This window comes from Heterocephalus glaber, unplaced genomic scaffold (assembly GCF_053883595.1).
Source record: "Heterocephalus glaber isolate CG9 unplaced genomic scaffold, H.glaber_assembly_v1.0 deba00001442, whole genome shotgun sequence".
Lineage (NCBI taxonomy): Eukaryota > Metazoa > Chordata > Mammalia > Rodentia > Bathyergidae > Heterocephalus > Heterocephalus glaber.
This window is the reverse complement of record NW_028258296.1, coordinates 16898315-16918237: the sequence shown is the minus strand read 5'-3', so window position 1 is coordinate 16918237 and position 19923 is coordinate 16898315. Positions and strand designations below refer to the sequence as shown.

The 19923-nt window shown below is 35.9% G+C and overlaps 1 protein-coding gene and 1 long non-coding RNA gene across 2 annotated transcripts in view; one reads left to right on the top strand and one right to left on the bottom strand.

Moving 5' to 3' along the window:
* The window catches only part of Adgrl2 (adhesion G protein-coupled receptor L2), a 537596-nt gene that overhangs the window by 449093 nt on the left and 68580 nt on the right, over positions 1–19923 (bottom strand). The window lies entirely within an intron of this gene.
* Positions 509–19923, top strand: part of LOC147827620 (uncharacterized) — a 55236-nt gene continuing 35821 nt past the window's right edge. Inside the window, exon 1 of the long non-coding RNA XR_015451954.1 lies at positions 509–661. This is a non-coding gene — a long non-coding RNA (uncharacterized LOC147827620). The remainder of the gene's footprint in view (positions 662–19923) is intronic.

Sequence of the window (19923 nt, the reverse complement as noted above, 5' to 3'; positions counted from 1 at the left end):
CCACTTAAGCACTTTAAGATGTCCTTGTTCTAGAAAAAAATCGCTCATAGTTTGAAGGTTAAAATGCTATGTCATATAGAAATGAACAAGTTTTAAAACTCAAGCACTATTATACTTGTATTTCTCTAATAGGGCATCAAATCTGTCCTTAAATGCTCAACATTGCAACTGAACTTCGGCCCTGTAGCTGGAGAGCCATCTCGAAGGAAAGAGCACCAGCAATTAAGTAAGAGGTACGCATCTAGAATGGAGGGATTTTTAACCTGGCTTGCACACATTATCATTCAGTTGGAAATACACAACTTTGAGATTTTACTCTTTATATTGTTCTCTTTTGAGAGACTTAATGGTTTTTAATTTCAAATAGTTTCTTAGAGGAAGGGGCATTATTTTTCTTCAAGAAATTTACTTTATCGTTTCTTATCATTAGAAAACATACGTAACAGAGAATTTATCACTTTAGTCATTTTTAAGTGCGCAGTTTGATGACAAGTACATTTATAGTGTCATGAGTCAGCCCGAGTGTCCATTTCCAGAATGACTTTATCACGCCACACACGGAAACTCAGTACTCATTAAACAACACTTTTCTACTTTTCTTTATTCCTAGTCCTCGGATCTACTATTCTTTCTACAAATTTGACTATTCTAGGCACCTCATGTAAGTGAAATCATACAATATTTGTCTTTTGTGTCTGAATTATTTTACTTAGACTATTGTCTTCAGAGTTCATCCATGTTGTAGCATGTTTCAGACTTTTGAAGGTCAAATAAAAGTCCATTGTATGTATTTACCAGATTTTTTAATCCATTGAGTTGTAGATGGATGGACATTTGGTGGTTTGAACCTTTTGACTATTATGACTAATGCTATTACTAACATTGGTATAGAAATATCTGTTCAAGTCTCCACTGTTAATTCCATTAGTATATATTAAGAAGTGGAATTGTCAGATCTTATGGTATTTCTATGAGTAAATGGTTTTTATTTTCAGTCCGAGGGGTTAAACCCAGGGGCACCCTACTACTGAGCTTCATTGGTAGCCTTTTTTTATTTTTCACTCTGAGATAAGGTCTTGCTACATTGCCCAAGCTGGCCTTGAACTTGCGATCTTCTTGCTTTATCCTCCCAAGTAGTTCGGATTGCAGGCATACACCAACATACCCATCTCTGTGTTTAATTTTGGGGGGACCACCATACTCTTTTCTACAGTGACTGCACTGTTTCGTATTGTACAGGGTTCCAATTTTTTTCCCATCCTTTCTAACACTTGCTTCTGTTTTAATAATAACCATATTTTCATGCAGAAATTTGCTTTCTTTTTTAGTTTATAAATATTTTTTCCTCTTCATTCTGTGTGAAATGTCAACAATAAGCTTCCTAAGTGCTGATACCAGGTCGAGATCCTTTTTTTTTAATTACAAGGGTAAATGATTTATTTTTCCCTAACCAGATCTATTAGTTTTTTTTTTTTGAGAAAGTAAATATATTTATAGATGGAGATTATGTGCATTGTGTGTAAATCTGTTACTATCACTCTCTTTGTTTTGCTATATTATCAACACCTACAGCCATAAGAATAATGAAAGTGAACATAAAAGTACTATCTGAATTATAAAGAAAAGGAAAGCCAGATCCTTTCCTCTGACACCCAATTTTGTGAATATTTATAGCAGTGGTGGGCTTTTGTTTTGGAGCTGGCTATTGACAGAATCAATATATCTCCTTTAACTTTTTGCATTCAGGTTCACATCATGTTGCCTCACGTAAACTTCATAAATACAGATGCTTCCTGTCTGTGGGATTCTCAGAAGGGCATAGATTCTAGGCTCAAATGATGAAACATTACCTTTGTTAGAACCAACACCAGCAAGATGCTCCTATTAAATAAGACAAACAGGTGGCTCAGTGTTTTGTGATAATTTTAACAATTCAGTTCAAGTCCCACTCCCTCTTCTAAATTAACTGCAAGGAGATCCATCATCCAGGCCAATAACTTACATGGCAGATTGTGTGGACCTCACCACAGAGGTTCCCATGATCATGTGTGTGAATCATAGTATTTATGCTGCCTAAGGCACTAGTGTAGGAAAGCACAGCCTAGACCCAGCTGATTAAGCTGTAGCATAAAACAACACTTCAGTAGTCAGGAGTGTGACAGCCCACGATGGTTTATTGGACCAAAGAGTATAACACTGTAATTTACTTCTCTAATACATGTCATGTTCTCTCTTATTGTTTCCCCTTATGGAGTGAAATATGTAGGAAAGAGATTGCTGTACAAGCTTCATGTGTTATGCCCCTCCAAAATTAGAGAGTAACAAACTGTTTTTATTATCCTGTGCCTTTGGTAAGCTGCCACAAATCACAGAAACCACTGCAGGTGAGCATCGAGTGGTTTAAAAAGTCAAGGCAAACTAAAAGACTTCATGTCTCTGCCTGAAGCTATTTTTGAACTACAGTACAGTGAGACACAATTATTATACTTCCTGGCCTTCCTTTTTATTGTAAGTTCCTAACCATTTTTTTTCTTATTGACAGGAAACCAGGATTTATAAAGTCTGGCTCCATGCAAATATTTAAATACTTATTTTTTTCTCCCCCCTAAACATAACAATATAAGTTGAATAGTGTTTTGGTGAGTTTATTTTTCTTTTTAAACTGGAATTCATGGCTGTTCTCCAGCTGAAAATAGCACTAGTCACAGATAATTTAAAGAGAATAGCTTGCTTGTTTGTCAAGCAAACATGTGTAATCTGATGAAATTATTAATGTCATAGTGTTAACTCTCATCTCATAAATACAGTTAACAGTGCTGACACTGCAATTATACTCACATGTTCTGGCTCTTTGCTTATTCTCTCAATCTGTCAGTCCAGGATTGGGGAGACAAATCGTGGTGGGCACTTGACAATGCACGGAAGAGATAGAAACCTCTTCTGATTAAACCTTGATGAAAGATTAAATGGTTCTGAATGCTTGCCAGATTCTTAGGATAGGACATTTTTATCCAGTGGTAGGTAATAAAAAGTTTTATTCAATAGAGGTTTTTAAGAAAGGATTAGAGGATATCATACACATGTGCATATATAAATAATATGTACATGTGCATATGTTTGATACATTAAGAACATGCTTTTCACTTTGTGTTCAAACTTTACATCAAAATATGAATACTGGGCTGGGGCTTTAGTTCAGTGGTTCTGCCACCTGCCTTGCAAGTGCAAGGACCTGAGTTTGATCCCCGTACAAAAAACCAAACAAAAAAAAGCAAAGCAACAGGCCCTCAAATACGAATACTGTGCAAACTGCTAGGTTTTTGCAGTCATTTGTTCTAAGAGGAAACACTACATATTGAAACATTACCAATGTTATTTTCTGTTGTCTTCAGTCTACCAATTGTTGCTCATAGTATCCCATTCAAAACAAGGGTCCTTGTTTTCATTATGTAAAAGTTTTATTAAAATTTTCACCGTACCTATTCTAGCAGAGTCAAGAATGAAAAGCAATCTAGTGTATGCTTTACCTTTTACTCTTTCAATTTAGCTCATTCCTTTTCATTTTTGCCCTGAGATCAATAATAACGACTATTACATAGCACTTTCTATGTCCAATGTGTGTTCTAGTACTTCATTTTCATCACATCATTTAATTTTTCATTTAAGTGCAAACTAGTAATTTCTTTCTTTTTCAGATTAAGAAACTGAGATACAGAAAACTTAGCTTGCTGGAAGTCACACAGCTAATACCAGATGGAACTAGGACTTGAATCTAGATATATGACTACATAAACTTGTGAACTAAGAACTTAGAATTTTTCTTATCTTCTTTGATTTATAGGTTATTAGAACGCTTTTTTGTCCTATAAGAGTAAGCTTATTGATCTTCTCAAATTCCTACCCTGCCTACGTAAAGAAACCCTTGAAAGAATTTCATAAAATAATTATAGTACTCATTTTAAAAATCCATAGAATCATGGACTTGAAATTATTAGCATTCATACTGAGAAGTATAAAAAATGGAAAATTTCTTTAAATGAACCAACAAAGGAACCTCTTGCATTTCAATACTGTACTGCCTGGAGCAAATACGTTCATTAAAAGTGGAAGGAAAGGGGTACCCAGAGGAGGTGAACCCAGCTACCTGGACCTTTTTGTTGGCTTGCAAAGGGCAGATATATTGAAATAATAAAGAAAACTGGCAGCTCTCTATTTGATGTTATTGCGAAAGCTTGTTGCAAATTCAGAAGGAACCCATACAACTAATTTCTGGCCCCTTTGTTCTTGTTATATTTGTTTACAGAAATTGTGAGGTTGTGTTCTTTCTTTTCCATAAGGGAAACCTTGTAAATGAATGATCTATTTAAGAGGATGAAGTTTAATGTGGTTGACAGAAGAAAAAAAATTATTAAGTAGAATAAGGAGGACAAAGCAAATCTACAATAGAAAAAAATACTGCTTTCTTTTTTAATTGTATTTAACAGTTTTTTCCCAATCTGAAAGTTCATTATATTTATTTGTCATCAGGGTAATTATTCTACACTTGTTGCTAAGTCTGCTGCTTGTTTTCTGATGAACAGGTTCATTAAGTTCATTTCTAATCTCTGTCTTCTAAATTCAATAAGCACTATAAAATTTCTCTCCTTGTATGGGAATTCTAAAGTCTTTTTTTCTTTCCTCAACAGCTTGAATTCCTGTATTCTGATTAAGATAGATGAAGTATTTGCATTCTATCCATATTCATAATCCTCTTTCAGAGTCAACCTAAAATACCACATTTGTTGCCCAGGCAGACACAGGAAATGTGTTAGATTGCTCCCCAGCTTTTTGTTTAGATGGATAAGGACCCATCCCTTTTCAAATCCAACAGAAGAGGTGGTCACTAGGTGAATTCAGGCTGTTAAGGAACCAGAACAATCTTTGTGTCTTTTGTGTGTGACAGAAACTGTAATTAATGATTCTCGCCCCCCCTTTTTTTGTTAGAGAAAAAAAAAAGGACTATGTTCAGTTGACAGACATTTTATTAATAGTTTCTGCCAACTTGCCATGCATAAAAGGTTTTATTGGTTGCAATGCCAGTGTAAGAAAAAGTTCTTTTTGATGAAATGTTCAAGATGGTTGTTTTATGGATGAAAAATGAAGGCAATCTGTCTACTGCCAGTGAAAGTTTGAGTTTCAATAATAAAATTAAAACGATTGTGACATTTCATATTGTGTTATTTAACCATCTGCTTCCTACAGGTCTAATCAATGGTGGCATTACCTAGGTCCTCTCTATTTAACAAGATGACCTGCCAATATTGTGTCTCATGGTTAATTTACGAGGCAGATTTATTATTGATAAAGGTGTTTGCATATTTGGTGACTGCTTTTCTTTCCATAAAAGGGATTTTTTCATCTAGTGTTTGAGAGTTAAATGCTCAGCTTGACAAACAGCAATTGATGTTTGTACTTCAATAACTAGAAATGAAGACACTGTAGTGGGACTCATTGAGAGATTTAACTCTCCTCAGGTGTGTTATGTGTGACTGTAAGTAAGCATCTGTTATTTTCTTGGTTAGCATTAATTAAAAGCACATCTTCTGAAATGTTGCCTCAACATCAGAAAGTTAAATTTGGTCACTGGAGTTAGACTTTTTTCCCTTTAAAATTGTTGCATGCAAGTTTTTCTTTTGAGTTGATCTTCTATTTCAGTGATTTCTGCTCATCAATTAAAAAGGGAGGGAAAAAGCACACTTTACGGGATGGATTGACACTAAAGCAGGGAAGGTACTTCACTGCAGCTCGCCTAATCCTCCTTTAAAGGATGAGAAGAGGGGTGTTCAACATTTTAATAAGTCTTAGGATTTTGTTGCAGCCCAAATGCAAATTAATTAGAAATGTGAAACATTAGGTACAAAAGTATTCTCAATATTGGCAAACATGTAAAAACATTTGCTTTATTTTGCATGTAATAATCATCATTTTTAATTTAAGTAACAATTAGCATCGGCCCATACCTTTTATGAACTTTAATTTTTAAAAGTCTCAAATTGTTCATATTTGGGGAGAAAAAAAATAGCTGAAAATGTGCTCTTTACACATTGATCTTCAAGCAGTCATTCAGTTTCTCTGGGAATTTTTACGTAAACTCCCTTATTGGGAATATGCTAATGACATCCGCCATGATTACTGATTTTGTTTGAATCGTTATTCCTCTGTGGGCAAAGTAATCAGAAAGGGAGAACGGGAGATTTCCTTCTTGCTTGTATGCCTTCTCCAACCATCTGCTCTATCTGGATTCATTTGAATAAGATCTGTAGTTTTCAGACTTTTTACTTTGACATTTTAAGGCAGTTGAAAGCTGAGAAGGAGTTAACAGTTATCTATCTACGTTACAAATGTAGTTCTCTGGTGCATTCTGAGTGTGAACTTGCCTGCCCATGGTTTACATGGGCAGATTGATTTTATTAAGGAAAAGATGGTAATGTAGGTTAGCAACATCATTATTTGGAATGTGTCAGTTCTGAGTACTTTTTTATTAATGGCCTTGAGCAGACATTGCCAAAAAATATAATTGACATATTAAAACAAAATATCCCATGGTGAAAAAAAGTTTAATTTGAGAGCGAGAGAAAGAGAAAGAATATGTGAAAGAGTAATGTTGGTTTTTTTTTTTTCAGTGAGATTTGTAGGTGTCCTGACAATAAAAGTGAGCTATAAGTCTTCTGGGTGTCAGCCACTAAAGTGCTGTGTGCTTGTGGAGGAGTATAGTGATCTGCTGCTATAACTTAGAGAAGCAAAGGTCTATTATGGCTCATGGTGTCAGAGGTGTAAGTCCATGGTCATCTGGTTCTAAGGCAGAAATATTATGACAGCAGTGTATGGAGAAGAAAAACAGCTTAGCTCATGGCATGTGAGGAGTAGAGACAGAGGGAGAGCCCAAGAAGAAGGGACCACAGACCAGATATAGTTTCCAAGGTCATGCCCCCGTGGCCCACCCAAATACACCCAAAATTGTGCTTTACTAATCTTCTAGGAGTCTGTGAAGCCAAACAAACTGACACTCAAGATTAACCATTGCAAGGAATTACTGAGTTTCTCAAGGCTCTATTTTCTCACTGGTGACATGAAATGAATATCAGAGATGATCTTTAATGTTTTCTCCATCAATAAAATTATGTTCCTCTGAGATTTATTTCCAAAAAACAGAATTCAGATGATGGGAATGTTACTATATATTTTGGCTTTCATGTGGTCTTGCCCTGGGAAAAGTTACTCCAAAATAAACTCTCCATCTCAGAGATTCTCAATTATATTTTTAAGTGATGAGTATGTATAGGATTTTACACATGGATACCACATCCCTTTGGTTTACCTGTAACCAATACATTGCTAGGAATGTTGCACAAGTCTTATGCTTCAGTGAAGGAAAATCAGCAACATTTTGACACTAGTGGCAAGACAGACTAGCTCAATATGCAGAAATGGCATTTAGGTAGGAGAGTTTTTGAAACCTGGTGCTATTAGGTTACTGAACATGGTCAAAACATGAAGGAGACATGGCTTTGGGAATGCTGACACTCCAGTGTTCAGCTGATTTAAAAGGGAAGCCAGCCATTAATGTTAAAATTGTTTCAGAAAGTGTCTCTGTTTGTCACACTCACCCAGTGACTCCTTCTGTTTTCTCCACATTGAGAATCCAATTGAGAATAAGCCAGCAGTCCCACATTTTAAACACTTGATAAGGCTTCTCGGCAAGAATGTTACAGGATTTTTGAAGAAGTGTGATAACAACTACTGACTCAAACTTCTGATGAGACTGTTGGTTTGTGATATGAATGACCACTGACCACTGCCTCCTGCCTTGGAAATGTAATTCTTTGTGCATTTTCTCTGGCAACCACTACTGATTTGTGTTCTGATTTCTGATAGTTCTGACGTGTCACAAACTGAGTGAAAAGCCAATACTTAAATAGAAATTACTTCACTGGTGTGTTTCAGCTGACCAGAGACAGGCTGTTGCCCAAAATAACCTCCACTCCCTTCCTTCCACATATCCCAACAAAGGGAAGAAACATGAAGCCACTCTGTCTTCTTTTTTGATATATTATACAAATAGAATACTTTGGAGAAATAGAACTAAAAATAGGCGACCACAAACTTATCTTAATATTTTATGAGATTAAATTTCAAGGGTCTGAAATTAAAGATAGGCAGGTAGCCAATGATATATGGACACAAATATTTACTGCAACTATAGCCCCATTTTGATGAACAGCAAATATTCTTTCCGAATAGTCTTTTGGCTTTTGACTACTGTAATACACTGTATTGTCATTATGAGGTGAAGGGCAACCTCATAATGCCTCTGCTGAGCTATGATGTTGCATTTAGAGTTTTAGGATTTTATTTTATTTATTTACTTCCTCCTGAAATATTTTTTACATTTAGCACTGATGTTTCTGCCTCTTACTTTCTGGGGCTGTATAACATTTAGATGCAAGTAATTCTCATTATTACTAGAATTTTCTTTTTAGAAAATGGAGTTTTATTCCTTTTTGAAAGCTAAGATTAATCACATTCCTTTATATACTTACTAGTAGATTTAAAAATATACCTGGATGCCAGCAGAAGTCGTAATCCAAGGTCATTCATGCTACTCACACACTTCTCTATTCCCAAACACATGGCCTTCCCGCTCTGTTTCTGGGTAGAGGAAGAAGTCCAGAAAGGAAGCATATTCATCAGTCCCTACATAGGCAAATTTTGGATTGACGTCAGCAGATCAGAATAGTATGTGGATGGCAATATTAAATGCCAGGCTGTCTAAGACTTCTTCCTCAGTGCAGAATGCTGAACATTATATACAATTTTGAGGACAAGTTTATTCACTTGAGATCAGTTTTTCCCAGTTTAGAAGTGAAGCATTCTTAATTTCAATTTAAAATATTGCACAGTGATGATTTTCAGCCATTAGAAACACATTTGTACTTTAGTGAGACTAGGCCCGAGTATTTCTCACTTAAAATGCACTTTTTTTTCCTGAGCAATAATAAGCATAAGCAATTCTAAGTATTTCAAAGCCTTATTACATTCATTCCCATGTGACTTCTGTCAACAGACTGTCATCAGAATAAAGTTCTTTACAGTTAACTGAATTTCAGACTTATAGAACATACACAAAACTAAAATTGGTATTTAAAAAGCAAATAGAATTTAAAGTGTTCATCATACCTTTGGTCATCATACAAGATAATTATGTAAAAATACCTTCTATTTATAGTCAATATTTAATTCTTATTTTAATATTTCTTCGTTTTTAATTCAGTCCCTATCAGTAAAGTGATGAGAGGTTTCAACATTTGAGGTTAAAGACAATTAAAATTGGAAAAAGGATGAAAGAGCCACTACTGGAGAATTGGGAGTTTTAAGTTCCTACTAGAAAGAAACAAAACATTTACAATTAATGTACTTCTTTTGTCTTTCCAATGAAAGGGAGGTTTATTTTCCTTCCGGTAAAATCCCGGAAGCAGGGAGTCTAGGGCGGAAATGGGGGCCGTTGTGGGTGTCAGGAGCTCAGGTTCCTGCTTTGTGCTCTGCTCTGCTTTAGCGTAGGTTCCACCCTCGAGGTCACCTCCTGTCCTGGGATGGTTGGTGCAGGACTAGCTTTTGTGTCCATACCACTTTGGGCAACCCTAACCACAGAGGGGATGGAGTAGCATTTAATGGGCACGTTGTTGCACAGAATAAATATGGAGTTCTGATTTTAAGGAAGAGGAAGAGGAAGGGTTAATAAGTGAGTAACTCAAAGAATCTACCACTGTAGGAACCTTTTACTTTCCAGGCCTGGGTTAAATTTTCTCTCCTTCCTTCCCTTCTTTGTTCCCTTCTTCCCTCCCTTCCTTCTTCCTTTCCTTTCCTTTCTCCTTCTCCTTCCCTCTCTTCTTCCTGCCTGCCTTCCTTCCTTCCTTCCTCCCTTCCTCCCTCCCTCCTTTTAAGAGACAAGGTCTTGCTATGTTGCCCAGGCTGGCTTTGAACTCCTGGGGTCAGGCAATCCTTCTGCCTCAGCTTTCAAGTAGCTCAATCCATTGATATGTGCCATCTTTCTTTTACTCATCTTCAGCCCTTGACTTCCTTCCATCTTTCATTTTAACATAGCTTACTTTTTCTTTCTCTTTCAAGTTAAAAATATCAGCTCTCCTTCTGTTTGACTTTTGAGTTCTTCTTTTACACACTTTTTTCCTATTCTAAAATCATGTCTCTCCTTATTTTCAGGTTTACAAATACATATACTTAAGTAACTTTTTCATGAAGGAGAATATATATAATAAGTCATAAGGATATAGTTTGATGACTTTTCATAGAACACACCCAGGTGAGCACTGGCCAGATTAGGATGTACAGAGAATACCACCAGGAGGTCTCATGCCATTTGCCTCTGCCAAGTCATTGCTGTTCCTAAGTAATAAAAATCTCAACATCTATCGTAAAGGTTAATTTAGCCTGCTTTACTCTATTTAATGAAATCACATAGCTTGTATTATTTTTTGTATCTAGCTGTTTTCACATGTTATATATGTGTTTGTCTCCTATGTTGCAAGTAGCAGAAGTTTATTTTTATTGCTTTACAGCACAACTCTTAGAAGGGATTGGGGCATTTCATCCTTCAAGGAGATTTTTGGCAGTGTCTGGATACATTTTTCGTTGTCATAACTAGGGGATTGTTACTGGTATTATTGGAGGTAAAAGCCAGGGGTATTGCTAAATACCCTCCAATATAGAGCTCAGCCTCTCAGGACAAAGAATTATCAGGTCCAAAATGTCAATAGTACCTTACTTTGAAATATTTCATTGTTTTATTTACCATCAATTCTATTATTCATGGAGATTTATGTTGTCTTCATTTGGCATTTTTATGAATAAAGTTGCTATACACTTTACATATTCATATCCTTTAGTGTGCATATATATGAACTTATACAAAGTATATATGAAGGACTAAAATTGCAGGTATATTCAACTTTAGTAAGTAATGTCAAAATATTTTTCCAAATAAATGTATCAATTTATTCTCTCATAAGCTGTATGTGAGAATTCCAGTTGCTCCACATCCTTGTAATTCCTTGGTATTATAATTTTTAAAATTTAAACTGTTTTGTGGGTATTAGCAGTATCCCATTTCAGTTTTAATTTGCAGTTTCTTTTTTTTTTTTTTCACTTTTCTTTTTTGGTACTGGGAATCGAACCCAGGGCTTCGCACTTGCCAGGCAGGCGCTACACCACTGAGCTAAATCCCCGGCCCTATTTGCAGTTTCTTAATGACTAGTGAGATTGAGAACATTTTCAAATGCTTGTTGGCTGTGAACCCTATTTTGTGAACTCCCTATTAAATTATTCTTCCACTTTGTTATTTGACAGTTTTATATTTTCTAACTTTTTCTAAAAAAGAATTAAGTCTCCTAAAATAATTAGAAAACAAAAACTGAAGTTACAAACAACTGCTACAAGATCAGTTTTTGTAATTGTCTCTTTATTCGCTTTTATTGAGAGATTTATTGAGATCTTTATTTTCTTATATGGCTTTTAGTTACTATATAATTTTTTTTTTAATTTCACACTACAGGACTTCCTTGAACATTTCTTGTAGTGCAGTTCTAGTGGTAATAAACTACCTTGGCTCTTGTTTATCTGGGAATGTTTTAATTTCCTCCTCACTTTTGAAAGAGAATTTTGCTGGGTAGAAGATTCTTTGGTTGGTAGGATTGTTTTCCCCCCTACCTCACTGAATATCTTGGTCATTGCCTTCTGGTCTAAAATTTTGATAAGAAACACAATGATATAGATTCTCACAAATCCTTCTGACTCTGTTAATTTTTCTTCAGCCTTTTTCATTTTGTTACCTCAGACTCAATAATTTTTACTGTCCTAAATTCAAATTCACTAATTCTTTCTTCAACCTGTGTATATAGGCCTTTGAATTCCCTACTGAACTTTTCAATTCAGTTACTGCAGTTTTCAACTCTTCTTTCTACATTTTTTAGGTTTTCTCTTTCTTTCTTTCTTTCTTTTTTTTTTTTTTTTTTTGGTACCAGGGATTGAACTCGGGATCTTGCACTTGCGAGGCAGGTGGCGTAACCACTGAGTTAAATCCCTGGCCCTCTCTTTCTTAATATATATTTCCACTTTGTGCTCATAGCGTTTTCCTGACTTCTCCACCTCTTTCTTTAGTTCTTCGAATATCTTTAGGACAGCTGTTTTACAGTCCTTGTGTAGTATATCTGCTATCAGTTCTTTTTAAGGGACTATGTCTATTGAATATTTTTCCTTTATGAGACCTGCTTTCTTATTTCTGTATATATATCATGACTATTTTGTGTTGAAAACTGAATATTTGAATTTAATATGTGTTAACTCTGGAAATCAGATTTTCCTAGGGTTTTTTTTTTTTTTTTTTGGTACTGGGGATTGAACTCAGGACCTTGAGCTTGTGAGGCAGGTGTAGTGCCACTGAGCTAAATTCCCAGCCCAAGATTTCCCTGTTTTTTCAGGGTTTTCTGATGGTTTTTAATGTTTTTCCTTATTGTTTTTTGTTGCTTTGTTTGGTTTGGTTTGGTTTGGGGGATTGTTATAAGCTGTCACAGTGCCAAGGATTGGGGTACAGTGTAAATTTAAAATATTCGCAGTTTTTTTCTGAGCTAGCTATTTTCCCTGGACATAAACAATCACCTTCTAATTTGTCCTATATATGCAATTTCTGTTGAACGTCCCAGGTATTTATGTGTGATTCTCAAAATGGAAAACAGGAGAAAAATGAAGGAAAAACAAAGGGTTCCAGCCCTTTAAATCCCCATGAAGTTACTTCAGTGGGGAGGCTGCTGGCCTCTGCCTCTGTGAGGAGGAGCAGCAGTGGTCTAAAGTGTTCTGGACAGAGTGCTATGCCCATATGCTTTGCTAATCTGTATCTCTGAACTGAATATTTTACTATGTGTATCAGAGAAACCATCAGTTTCTAAGCATGTGTGGATTGACGCATGTGCATATATTTCTACACCTTCTCCTCACCCTGTCCATTTTCCGGGCTAATGAATATTCAGCTAACTTCTATCTCAAACTTCATGAACATAGTTATATGTATTGACAGTGTTATTAAATGTATAACTTAGCTTTTTTTTTCACTTCAGCAAACTTCCCTGTTTTCTAGGAAATCTTTAAAAACCTTTATTTGGACTGAACTTTGTGTGATTTGGCCCTTTTTATATTTCTGTTTTCAATTCATTCAGTTAGCCTGCTCATTACTTCCATCTGATAATATGACTACTTCCTACTACATTTGTAAGGTTTTAGACATTTCCAATGAGGTATTTGTTGAAGTTTATTTTTTTTCCTGTGGAATTCATAATCAAAGACTACAATTAGAAGTAAAAGAACTCAAAAAATTTGAAATCTGCCAAATATGAGTTAGGTTTTCTTTTTTTTTTCTTTTTTTTTTGGTACCGGGGATTGAACTTGGGACCTTGCGCTTACAAGGTAGGCGCCAGAACCACTGAGCTAAATCCCCGGCCCGTGAGTTAGATTTTCTAACTCCTACCTCCTGAGCATGAGAAATATATCTCCATGTGCTGTCCAAGTGAAGAAAAGATATGGTGGAAGATGTCTGTAAATTTAGAGATAAGAGATAAATTCAGAAACCCTATGCAGTACTCTAGAAGAAAAACAAATAATAATGCATAGTTTGAAACCCACTTTAAATAATTCCTATCTGCCCAACAGCACTATATATTTTATTTAAGTTTTGTCTAAATGTACTAGATTTTCTGCATTGCCCTACATATCACTGGACTTGCCCTTTTAAAGTTCAATATGTGCATATTTTTTCCCTGAACTAGTTAATAGTATATAGATATCAATGTTTTACAATTTTCTTTTGGACTGTCCTTAGAGACAATTTATGAACCACACAAATACATTAGTTCCTTTAAACCAATGGGCAATGTGTTAGGAGTTGAAATAGAAAATGAAAATAGCTTGGCTCCTGACCTTGTGAAGCTTGTCAAGTGGGAGTACCAGCCTTGTAAACACATGATGTCCATAAAATGCAGCAAGGGTCAGAGAAAAGGAAGAGCACATAGAGGTTTTGACCATACATGCTTTGTCTGACTTGTTTCCTTATTTGATGTGCTATACAAGGCTATTTTCAAAAGTAAACTTTTCAGCCAGGCATAGTGGCACAAGCCTGTAGTCCCCCCTACTTGGAAGCTTGGGTCAGGACAATTGCTTGAGCCTGGGAGCTGGAGGCCAGCCTGGAGAACACAGTGGAGATTGTCTAAACACACACACACACACACACACACACACACACACACACACAATCAAAGCAGTAACAAAATACACTAAATTCCTCCCACAGATTATAATCTCCTCTTGTTGAAGATATGATAAAGAAGAAGATTTAAGCATGCTTCTGCGAGAAAGCGAGCCCACTAGCTGGCATGCAGAAGGTATTAAAAAGGCTGCTAAGCTTAAATCCACATCAAGCATGAGGAGGGTGTTGTGTGCAAAGCCAGCGTGTTAGCTCGTGACATCTCGTTTCACAGGCAGGTTAACTCCAAGTCTTTACTTTTCTCTGCTGGTGGTCTTTGATCTTCAGTCCTTCCCTTGATTCATTATTTATACCTGATTCATTGATAGGTGAGTCAGGCTGGACTGCTAATCAATGTTTACTTGACGGGACGGCACTGTCTCTTTCTCAAATGTTTGTTTATTCATCTCATAGGCAAGGGCACATCTCCATATCAACCTTCTAACTGCAGAAAAGTCACAAGACTGGCATCTGTGTATACCCTGCAAATACATCATCTAAGAAATTATTATTTCCCTAAGAGAGTTGGGACCATTGTTCTGAAGGCATCCTAGAAATACCTTTTAAGAACTAAACACTGCATGTTAAACAAAGGCACAGAAGAACCAGCTCGGCCAGATAAAGGGACATTTTGATATTCATGGTTTTATATTTCCAGTGTCAAGTATATGTCCAACTATACCATTTTAATATATAATGGAGACTTTTATCATAAATAAATTTCTAGAATCTCTCCAAACTTTAAAAAAGGAACAACATGGAGATTATACTTTTTATGTTATTTATTTATTTTTTGTACCGGGAATCGAACTCGGGTCCTTGCACTTGCACAGCAGGTGGCAAAACCACTGAGCTAAATCCCTGGCGGAGATTATACTTTTTAGTTGAGTTAATCATGCCTTTGCTAAATATCTCCTGTCACAGACCTCTATATCTTTCCCTCTGAATTTGTCTTACCTTGAGAATTCCTTAATGATTTTAATATTTTTTCCAGTTTCTGATTGGCACACACCACTCAGATGAGAAACTTTGTTTTTGCTCTTCAAACATAATGTTTTTTCAATTCCTTCTTTTTCTTTTTTAGACCTAATTTCCCAATCTAAGCTGAACTAGTAATGTTCTATTGATGGACATTTGAATATCAGAGTATGTCATGGCATTTAAGGCATACTGCATAGGTATCACCCTATGGAATGTTAATTGTTTTTCCCCCTGCATTTGCCCTCTGAATCTAGTTTTTCACTCAATTACTAAACCAAATCAAAAGAAACAAAAAGTGAAAACTAGATTTTTTTACGACATTTTAGACATAGGTAGAAGCTCTCATTTGTTTAACTTCTCTTAAATTTCCCTCATGAGAAGGATATCTAACTTAAGCAAAACACTCTAATTTTAAAGGAGAAATAATATTTAGATATTTGAAAATTATGTTCTTAGTATAGTATATAAAAATATGGAGAATCATTGTAACAAAATACATTTTTTTTTCCTATGGTACCAGGGATCAAACTCAGGACCTTGCGCTTGCAAGGCAGGCATGGTGCCATGAAGCTAAACCCCTGGCAACAAAATACATTTTTTTCTTCTAAGACAGTTACTTTTCTACTATTTATTTATTTACTTACTTACTTACAGTGCTGGGGGTTCAAGCAGAGCCTTAGGCATGCTAGGCAAGTATTCTGCCCAGTCCTAAATTTTGTGGGGTTTTTTTCTTTTCTTTGAAAGGATTTTGCTTACCCAGCGCAGTGATAGGCACTTGTAACGCTAGCTACTCAGGAGGCTTAGGAACAAAGATCTCTTGAGCCTAGTAGTTCAAGGCCAGCCTGGACAACATAGTCCCAAAAGAGAGAGAGGGAGAGAGAGGAGGGGGGAAAGAGAGAGGGGGAGAGAGAGAAAGAGAGAGAGAGAAAAGAGAGAGAGAGAGAGAGAGAGAGAGAGATTGTGCTTTGTGCTAAGTTGTTCTGTTGAAGAAGTAAAGAGTTAAATTGATACCTATATTTGCGAGAAAGATAATCTACTATGTACAGCTCATATCAAAAATTAAACTGAACCACATCATAGTTTGGAAAGAAAATTAAAGTGGCTTTTCCTGCTACTAGTTTTACTCACCAGTCAAGAGAAATCCTTGCAAATGTTGTTTACACAGTGAAATTCTTGTAAAGTCACGAAGGAACAAGTGTGCTATCTGACCCAGCCTTTAGGACTACTTAAACACCTGTGGATTTATGGAGTTCAGATGTCTGCAACACTCTGTGTTAAAGTTCATTCAGAAATCTGGGGCCCAAATAAAATTATCTGTTGACTTAAGTGAGCTGTTTTGTTCCTCAGTTGTCCAGTCAGATGTTTGAAGTAGAACAGAGCTTAAGATTAAGAATGTACTCTTTGAACAATTAGACTTAACAAGGAAATGTAGACATATTTTATCCCTTGTGTTATTTTGATCAATTATGTGTGTCTAATGACCCCCTGCAGGTATAAAGATGCATCTGGTAAGGGAAGCTGGCCTTTTTACATAGAAGAATTACACAATTTTAGGCATGAAAACTTACATTCTTTGGAAATGTACACCCTTTAAAAATGATCAAATATAGCCACACAGTTGTCCTGATTAAGTTCACCACAATTGCTTTCATTTGAGGATGTGATTTAGGTTTTTGAAAAATCAGAGACGCCATGACGTAAAGAATGCTCAGTCTTATTCAGGAGAGTTTCAAATGATCTTATTTTATAATTGTTAAACATGTGCCTTCCATTTTCACATGTCTATTAAAACTGCTACAAAAGGAAACATGCTTTGAAAACACCTTGTTTAAGCTCAGACTTCAAGTCACATCAAACATAAAAAATAACCTGTCCCACATCTCTTTCATTATTATAATTGAATCATTCTTTTACTGGCAGTATGTGGAAATACGGATGATTTCACCTTGCCTGTTCCTTGCTTCTGTTTACACACTGCTGAATCATATATGTATTATATATATATATGTTTTCCTATGCAGTTTTGGGTTTTCTATAGTTCAATTAATGAAAGAATGAATTATCCTGAAATAGAAATAGAAGTTTATCAGATAATCGTTGGTTCATAGGTGCAATGTTCTTTTTCTTATTTACTCCAGGAATATTTCATTATTTGTCAATATGCTTCTGCTCTGCTAAATGTGCAAAGGCACATAAGCATTCATCTTGACTGCTTCATGTTCTTGACAAGTTCATATCTTTTATGTCATTAGGCTACGACAACAATCATAGCTTTTTAAAAATTGGCTTAAGATTCATGTAAAAGGCTCTTATCCCACATGCGAACTTAAAGTTTTGAAGTGTCCACTGTATGCTACATAAGACAGACTGAGTTTTGGAAGAAAAGCCCATAGCATTTATATTGGGTTTGGAATGAAGTTTCATCGTGGAGAGTTGCTGCCATGGTGAGGATGACTGTTTTCTCCTCTTACATCACCTGGTGGTCAATTATTTAACAGTGAATTTAGGACAAACTAAAGAAAATGATCACACAAATTCAAGTAAAGTCAGTCATAAATAGATTAGAGCTAGCAGGAAGAATTAAAGAGGAGATGGTGACATTTTGAATAAAATTAGAGTGATATATTGTGTCTGTGTACTTACTAGAAAGTGTAAAGATGTACATAATGAAAGTATAATGTATATATCATGTATAATGTATGTATAATATAACATACAAGGGTATATACTGAAGTCATAAGGGTTAAAATGAGAGTCTATAAAAAGAATTATTTGTATCAGATGTACAAACAGAACCCTAGCTAATTGTTATATTCACAGATACAAAATAAAGATGTTTTCATGCTGCAATATATTTTAGTGATTTTATGCTATTTTTCTGGTGTAAAGATCTGATAGTAATAGAAATACAGGTTAAAAGTAAAGGAAAAATACTTAGTGAATTCTTTCGTATTAAGTGGAAGTTTATGAAGATTACTATCTCTTATCTCTAATTCAACTCTTTTGGCATCAATTTCAGAATGACAGAGGCAAAATCAGGTATAAGTGGCTATTTGCCTTATTTAAAATAATAGTCAATATGGACTTCAGAATAAAAGATAGCAATTAAATGTTATCTTTGAATTTAAAAATCTTCCATAGTAAACATGCATTATTCAGATAGTAAATGAGAAAATATACATTGTAAAGACATACCGGGTCACTAAAAAAGTCCTTCATTAACTTTTCTCCAACAGAATGCAATGGAAAAACCTACGGGTTTAATTAAACTTTCTTTCCTTTTGGTCACAACTTATATTCTGTTCTCTAAGTCAGAAGTAACCATTATCTGTTTCTACTAAAGTCCAAATAATTAATGAATGCAGTGATTGGAGTGCTAAAATATCAAAAGAATGTAAAGGGTTGGTGGTTGGATTCTCATTTTCCAAGGCAATTTTTAACCATGTACAGATAGTCTTTTCAGGCTGAAACGGGGATTAGCGAGGTCTGTAGGGAGACAAATCTGTAGAAAGCTGTTGTGGACCCAGTGAGTGTGGAAACATCAATGCAGCCCAGAGAGATGGGTGGGAAGGTCCTCAGGATGTGTTGGTAATCAGCTTGGAAAACGGGAATTGGATGTGTACAAGAGGGGGAACAAGAAATAGGGAAAGGCTAAATATTTAGGGAGAGGTGGAGTTAAGGAGCAGAATGACAGGGAATCTTTCTGGGTGGAGCTACAAAGTAGTTGGATGTGATCTGCCAGTTGCAAAGTGTTTTCTGACCCTCTTTGAAAATCAGCCTATACCGTAAATGGGGCCAAAAGTGGGTTAGGGAACATTGTAACCGCATTTCACCTTATTTAGCTATGTGCCAGAGATCTCAGCAGGTAGTTCAATTAACTTCCACTAGTTAAATGAGATGAAAATGAGGTTACCCAGATTAACAAAACAGGACTCACAACCCTGCTGCAAATCAGGGGAGAGAGGGCTCCAGGCTGCCGCTCTGGCTGGTTGGGCTCCAGGCCCTGGCTCATCTGCCCAAGTGCTCCTGAGCTGAGCGGGGCCTCATTCCTCCCAGCACTGTGGCGGGGACAGGAAATTCACAGTGGATGACTGAAGGGTTGAAGATGATGTCGATTATTGCACACTGCTCATTTCTTTCCATCTTCCTGAAATCCACACAGGACCCCAGTGGAGGAAGTATTTCCCACGTGATCTTGCATCTGAGAGAATGCGAACAGTCAAGTTCTTTTGTAAAGCATGAAATTTGGGGAATTATTTGCCTACTGACAGTACGGTTTTCTAGTTTAGAAATCTCAATTAGCTCCATGATTATTTTCACAAATAATTTTTTAGTATCAGCTTTTATGATTAGTATGTCTAAAAGATTGTCACTAGACAGTAGATAGAAATCATTTGAAAAACAGACAACTTTTTAGGGGTAGCCAAAGGCCAAATGAAATTTCTTTAATCATCTATTTTCAACTTTTTTTTTTTTTTTTTTTTTTTTTTGTGCTGGGGATTGAACTTGGGTCTTTGCGCTTGCGCAGCAGGCGGCGAAACCACTGAACTAAATCCCCGGCCCCACTAGTTTCAACTTTAATAAGTAGCTTTATGGGTAAT